The following is an 8,211-nucleotide window of genomic DNA, read 5'->3' on the forward strand; positions in this document are numbered from 1 at the left end:
TAAATATTCACCCTTTTAAAAAATGACATTCTCTCATTAATTTTCAAGGCGAGATGATTGTTCTATGTCAACTTTACTTTTCAGCCAATGATGCCGCCTTTGGCTTCTTTGCCCCTTTGCAAATAAAAATTATAATTGGCTTCTCCATTCAGCTTATGATTTTGAAATCCATCAGTGTAATGATCTATTCTTTCTTCCTCTCATTGGCCGGTACTCTTCCCATGAATGAATTTGACACAATCTCTGTGTGGGTTTTCTTTCTAGAAACCTGCGGCCTGTTTGCAGCTTGTGTAAATTCAAATTAATAATTTGATAAAAGCTTTATATGGCACTTTTGTCAAGTAGATATGAACATTTCTGTTGGGTTGTGTAACTATGTAGATGATTGATTATAGGATTCCTTTTTGAAATGTTTATTCCTTTGTATATTTTGAGCCACACTTCATGCATAGCAATATTTACATATTAAGTAACACTTTAATAGAATGATCTGATGTTATTCTAAGCAAAAGAAAGAGAACGTTTTCAGGTTACAGAGTCCTCCACATCTTCTGAACACATTTATAAAAAGTCACTTCTTGTAAATGGGTCAATGTGACAAATGTCTGGCCCACAGTTTGATTATTCTTAGATATTTAATTTTTCTGCTACTATATGTGTTCTAATTACAAATATCACATCTATTGCTTCTGAAATGTAGAACAGATGAATTTTATTAGCATATATTAACTTTACAAAATAATATATTTGATAGTGACATCTTCCTGCCTGTGCATAGCACACTCTGATCACACTCACCCTTGTCATAACGTCCTCTGTTACACTCACTGCTGCTCACTCAGGTCTATTTTTCTCCCCTGTTATGTTCATGTCATTTTTTTCTTCTAATTTCTATATACAATACTTGCCATTCTGTGTCTTGTTTATTTCCCTAATAGGGCAACTCCATTTTCAAACTTTTGCATGCAAATCAAGTAATCACATTCTTTAAGGCTGAATGATTTCAATCACTTATATATTACATATTTTATCTGTTCATTAAATACAATGATGGGCTCTTGGACTGAACATACAAACTGACTAATGTAATCATCGCTTGATGGCCATGGTGGCAGATATTTCTCCGCTGTATACCATCTTTGGTTTCTTTAGGTGCATGCAGAGGAGTAATGTAGCCGGATCATGTGGCAATCTTATTTTTAGCTTTTTGAGGAAACTCCAAACTGATTTCCATAGGTATTATGCCAATTTACATTCCCATCAACACTGAAAAGAGTTCTTTTTTCCTCCCTATATCCTAAGCATTTATTGCTTGTTTCCTTGATGGCAGTCTTTCTGACTGGGGTGAGGTGGAATTTCATAGGTAGTTTTGGTTTGCATTTCCCTGATGAGTACTTACATTATAATTTCTTTTATGGATTTACAGGATATTTGTACTATTTTTTTTAGATATTCTAAACATTGACCCACTTATGAATTTGAATTTTGTTGTTAATTTCTAAAATCATTGTATATTCTGGTTGTAAATTACCTGGATGAATATCTGGGAATGGGTTTTCTTCTGATTTGCTCTTCTGTTGGCTGTCTTTCATGCTCTTCATTGTTTCCTTATTTTCATAGAAGCCATTTAATTTGATGCAGTTACATCTGTCATTTCTTCCTATTGTTGTCTGAGCTATTGAAGAGCTGTTGAGAATATTATTGCTTGTGCCGTGTCCTGAAGTGTTTTCCTCAAACTGCTTCCAAGTTTTATATAAAGGTCTTTTATTTTAATCATTTTTATTTATTATTATTATTATTTTATTATTATTATTTAAGTATTTCCCTTTTTTTAAACACAAGATCTCATTATATAGGTCTGGCTGGCCTTGGAATTCACTATGTAGACCAGGTTGGCCTCAATCTCACAAAGATTTTCCTACCTCTGTCTCTTGAATGAGGGGGTTAAAGGCTTGTTTCACTATGACTTGTAATAATTTCATATATTTAAATAATATATTTTGATCATTACATTTCCTCACCACTCTTGAATCTCTCTTCCACTGCAACCTTTTTTCTTCCTCCAATGTTTCCCTCCTATGTTGTGTGTGTGTGTGTGTGTGTGTGTGTGTGTGTGTGTGTGTCCATCCCACTCAGTTTAATTAGAGTTGCTTGCATGAGCATGGGTAGGCAGTTATGAGCAACATAACTCTGGTTACACTACTAAAGAAAATCACTCTTTCTCCGCCAGGGGCCAATAATTGTCAGTAGCTTTTCAAGGAGGAGTGGGGGGACTCATGAACCCCTCCCCCATCTATGATGGAATGTTAATAGATCCTATCTCTTTCAGAAAGCTGTATTCCACAGCACTCCTCCCCATCATCTGGTTCTTAGATCATTTTTGTCCTATCTTTCAAGCTGTCCCCTGAGCCTTGGAGGGCATAATATTGATATCTGTTTAGGGCTGTACTCAGCAACTGTTTGTTTTAAACACTATAACCAGTCATGTGTCTCTGCCAGAACCATCATCACCCACAGCAAACAGAAGTTTCTCTTACCAGGGATGAGAGCAGCAATAATGTAAAGGTTAAAAACTTTAATATTTAGAAGTCAGTTTGATATAGTGTGGATCACAATGTCAGTGTAGCTTCTGTCCTAGGTTCAATGGGCTCCCCAGCTATGGGCTTTGGACCAGATGTTCAGTACATATTATGCATGAATTTCTTCATTAAAAGGAATTTCATCAAGTCAAAAAGTGATTGGTTACTACCATAGTATTCATTCCACCGTTGCACAAATGGACACATCTTTCCTGACTAGTTGGTAAAGCAGCTTGCAGGATTTGTAGCTGGATAAGACCCTTGATGATTTTTCTTCCCTGGCAGCTTGCATCACCATGCTGGTACCATGATGTTAGCTAGCAGGAAGAAAATATCCAGTTCAATTCTGGCTCCTTTTCTCTATATTCTGTAACCAAAGTATATGATGTCTTCAACAGCAGAGTCTTACTGCTTGGTCTGGTGGGCAATCAAAAGAAAAGCTAATAGTGTGTGTTGTTATGGAGACCTGTGGGCTTCTCATAGGTTTTTTTTTTTTTTTTTTTTTTTTTGGTTTTTCGAGACAGGGTTTCTCTGTGTAGCTTTGCTCCTTTTCCTGGAACTCACTTGGTAGCCCAGGCTGGCCTCAAACTCACAGAGATCCGCCTGGCTCTGCCTCCCGAGTGCTGGGATTAAAGGCGTGCGCCACCACCGCCCGGCTTCTCATAGGGTTTTATCACATACTCTGAACTAGGATTTTGTTTAATTGCCTATAGCTTCTGGGAGCTGCACTACCCATGCAGGGTACTTCCATTCAGACTCTTCTTATTATACTTGTCAACTAGTGTAGAAAATAATTGGTCTGCAGTTAACTTTTAACACATCATTAGTTTTGATTAACTCTCCCCTCCACTTTGTATTATTCTCCATTCCCCTACTACTAGCTCCCTGCAAACATTTCCACCACAATAGTCTACCTCTCTATTTTTATTGACATGTGTTCTACTGTCTCCTGTCTTTTAAGGCCTTCCCACATCATCAGTCCCTGTTAATCTCCCTGGCCTCTACAGGCATTCCAATATAAACACACAAATCTAAAAATTAAAAACTCAGATTCACATATGAGAAGGGGCATTAGTTGGGGCCAGAATGGAGTGTGTTCCATTCTATGTTGGGTTTTGCCTAGAGTGAGACAGGGATCTAGTATCAGTCTTGTACAATTAGCATCTCAGTTTCTCAGTGCTGTTGGTTAAAGGGCCCATGTTCTACTCTACTATGTGCTATTGGTACATTTTAATGCACGTATATATGCATACACCCATATGTGTGTGTTTGTATTCATATGTGTATGCACCAGGGGCTGGAGGACAATCTCAGGTGTCATTATCACACATGCCATCCACCTCTTTTGAGACAGAGACTCTTCTCCCCTGCCCCTACCCAAACAGGACAAGCTCTTGTTAGTCCTCTAACAAGGGCTGTTATTCATGTTGGCCATAAGAAATAGAGAATAAGACCATATGGCTGAAGAAAGGACATACCATGGTCAAATGTTCAGAGAAAGCAATCTGGAACTGAGTTGGAAGCTTCCTCCCTATGATGAGATATCAAAGTGCCAGAAGGAACTATAGAGGTTACTGGAGTGGTGCTTGGGGTAGTGTGTCAGTTATCAACAGTCTTTCCTAACTTTGAACACTACAAACTACAAAAGCAACCTGTGAAGCAAACATGTCTACCTTGTGTAACAATGACACAAGTATTTATGCCTTTCAGTTACATTGGAGGGCTGCTTCACAGGAAGGAATCCATGCCTGATATTGCAAACCCATTCAATCACCCATGACTGGGAGGTTTATAGGTATGAGGGAGGAACTTACACTGCTGTTGTTTAACTCATTGACATGACATCAAACTGCCTTCTAAATATCTGTGTTTATTCCTATAGACCAAAGCTATTTTCTCGGCCTTAATCAGGGAAGCCTCTCTGCAGCCAATGGTAGTGAATGCACAGTCTCATGGCTGTCTAAGATGCTGAGATGGAAGCTAAACTCACTGAAGAGAAGCTAGAGAAATGTGCTTGCTAACTAAATATAGCCAAGAAGCTGATGCTACCAGGTTATCACCAGATCTACAAGCACAAAAACAGGCAAGCTCTCTAGCCTTTGGGAAGACAGCTAGCAACGCTACTAACAGAGACATTCACACTTTCAAAGACATCATAGATGAAGCTCTGAGTTGGTGAAGAAGACACTTTGGGGTTTGGGGAGGTGGCTCAGTTGTTAAGAGCACTGGATGTTCTTGTAGCGAGCCCAGATTCTTTTCTCAGCACCCATATGGCAGCTCACAACTGTCTGTAACTTTATCCCAGGGGATCAGATGCCCTATTCTGGCCCCTGTGGGCACTGCACTCATATGGTGCACATAAAACCTGTAGGCAAACATTCATACATTGATACATTCATAAATCTTGACTTGTATGGCAGATAAACTCATAACTGGCTTTAGTGCATGTCATGAAGGGATAGAATAGAAGGATTTTTATTCTCTCACACTATTGCTGCCTAGGGGAGCAGCCTCCAGGAAACACAGGGCTCATGGGGAAATCCACAGCATCAGTGCATACTAGACTTTTCTATCTGAGGGGGTGAGGGAAAAAGACACTTATACTCTCTTGGTACTTTCCTTCTTTATTCTGCTCAGTTTTTCTTTGATTCTCTCTCTCTATATATATACACCATATATACCCTGTAGCAGGAATCTTAAAGAGTCTTATTAATAAAATCAAACCTGAGGCCAGTTATTGGGGTGAATGCTGGAAGATCAGAGAAGCAGAACAAGCCACAGCTACCTCACCTTGTCAGTTCCTCAGCTGATCCTGTTTCCTCAGACTGGAAGCCTCTGAGTCCTCATCCAGAATGGATCTCAGCTGAACTGTAGCTCAAAAGCCTAAAAGCTTAACCAGCCAAATGTTTCTAGTTCCTGGTCTTCATGCCTTATATACCTTTCTGCTTTCTGCCATCACTCCCTGGGATTAAAGGCTCACTTTCTGGGATTAAAGGCATGTGTCACCACGCCTGGCTATTTCCAATGTGGCCTTGAACTCACAGAGATCCAGAGGGATTTCTGTCTCTGGAATGCTAGGATTAAAGGTGTGTGCTACCACTGCCTGTCCTCTATGTTTAATATTGTGGCTGTTCTCTTCTCTGACCCCAGATAAGTTTATTAGTGTGCACAATATTTTGGGGAACACAATACCACCACAATACCCCAATAAAATCTTTTGGGAAATATAGGGATCATAACGAGATTACATTCTATTTTTCAAGTAAATGATTATGATGAATACAGGTAAAATCATGTTTTACATCTCCCTTACATGATTAAAAACAGAGTCACTCTGATAATCCACATAAAATATATCTAAGTAACTTTTTACAGATTAATAGAACATGGGCAAACAAGGAGCATTTTTTTTTCTCAACCAGTGCTTGTATTGGCAGGCTAGAAATTGCAGTTACAAAGAAAGAATCAATCACCTTATTATCTACCTTGAAAGGTAATTTTATAAGGAATCTTAAAGGAGTCACAAATCTAAAATTTTATACATATAAAACAGTCAGTCAGTTGAACTTTGAATCTTAGGATATACACCCATTCATCAATAGTTTTTTTTTTTTGTATCAGAAAACTGAGGTCAGGAATAGGTACAAGGAATTAATAATCACCTTTGATCATCAACCAGACCTGGCAAAGAAAGTATGTCAGCTAGCAACAATTGGGCTACTGTGCATTTTTGACCCTAGCCTAATGAATCAGGAAGCTCAGCTATGTGTCCTTGTGGAGTTTAGATTGTTTTCTGGGGTTATTTATCTTAAAACTATTAGTAAAGTGTCTGGTTTAACCTGAAGTTATTTTGAAGCTTTGTTTCAGCTAATGGTGCACACTGAAACCCATGACTGCATCTTTTGTGCATTAAGAAAATCACAGTCAGCCTGACTCCTGGAGGACTCAATTGTTTTCCTTAATCATCGGAAATCACTTGGACTTTGATCTAATGCAGCTCCTTAGGGTTAACTCATAGGCCCTAGCAGTATAACATTTCCTTGTATTTATATTTATTCATCAAAACTCTGTATAAACTATTATTATTATTATCAACTTGACAGTACAATTTACAGAAATACAATTTTCATGAAAACTCATAGGTAAAAATGCCCAGTAGAATGGGATGTTTCCATGAGATAAACACACTATGCCACAGGCAGTGGGGATCTCCCCACACCCATTCACACCATGCCAGATACCAGAGAAAGACAGTAGCAACAAGCATGTAAAGGCACAGCAGAAGCAAAAGACATTTCAGGGTCTGTGGTCTCAGAGCCTTGCCTAACTGAGATTGACCCATTGGAGAGTTTCCTTCTGATGGGCTGACATCTCAAACTTCAATTGCCATCCACTGTTACTCTGACACAGCCACCAGCATGACACCAAACCAGGTCTTCTTATTCCTTTGGGAGTCATGGGAAAAGCTACGATACCACTGAGCTTTGAACCTCATCCTTGGCCAGAGTACAGGAAGGGAGAAATGACAGGACAAACAACTTTTTATATAAATGAAGGATGAAAGGATCTCCTGTGGGTCAGGGGAGACAGAGAAGGATTTTAAATAATGAACAAGAACATCATCCTTGAACTATTCAGGGTGGGAAGCCAGTGTTGGTGTACTTCCTATTCCTTTAACTCTCCTATGACCTGGCTTGAGTCTGGGTTGAAAGCTGGCCAGCTGGTGGTGATGTAGGCAGGCAGGAATTAGTTATGGAGGTGTATAATAGGATGGTAATGAATCTCAGGGTGGACTTCAGGTCAGCACGGTGTCTTTTAGAGCAGAAGCCCTTTTAACTTGTGATTCCTACTGTACTCTGTTTCCTAGGAATAGGCAAAGGATCCTGGATGTCTTCATGGCTGGCTAGAGAAGTGTCTTGTATGAAATCATGAACTCTGGGTTCCAGAAAAAGACATTTTTCTGGGTTTGAGAGGGTTTTAAATGGTAGCAAAAATTTACACTAAGTAAGAAAATCTTGTCATTAAAACTGCACATCCAGGTGCCCAACACAGAAATTAAGATGTTCAGAATCCCTGTCGGAGGGCACAACTTAAAAGTAGCACAGGTATCCAAGTGTGCATCATCATATCTTTACATCCCAGTAATTGGGAGGCAGAGGCAAGCAGATCTCTTTGAGTTCCTAAGCCAGGGTGGTTTACAGAGAGAGCTCCAGGACAGCCATGGCTACACAGAGAGATTCTGCTTTTTGTTTGTTTGTTTAAAGAGAATAACACAAGTAGCTACAGAGCCATTTTGTGGAAAGGAGAGTAACTCAGAGATGAGGAGAGCAGGCCCTGGTGCAGGTGGTGGGAAGGAGAGTCCAGGGAGCTGCACTGAGACAGGGCTTGCCCAGCACAGCACAGCAGAGGGACATGGTTCCTTCCTTGTCTCCTTTATTTTTCCTATTAGCCATGAGATATCACCAAGCACTGGAATATTATTTGAGTGTATAACAATTGCAGTATTAGAATGTTGTCTATCTAGTATCAGAAATAGAAGAGATCAAAAGGTGTTGACAAGTGTGTGGAGGATTGGGACTCTTCAAACTTTAAAAAATTGAAAAAGTTTTATGTATTATATTTTATGTGCATG

The sequence above is a fragment of the Peromyscus californicus genome, unplaced genomic scaffold (assembly GCF_007827085.1).
Source record: "Peromyscus californicus insignis strain IS unplaced genomic scaffold, ASM782708v3 Scaffold_3__1_contigs__length_106647218, whole genome shotgun sequence".
NCBI classification, from domain to species: Eukaryota; Metazoa; Chordata; class Mammalia; order Rodentia; family Cricetidae; genus Peromyscus; species Peromyscus californicus.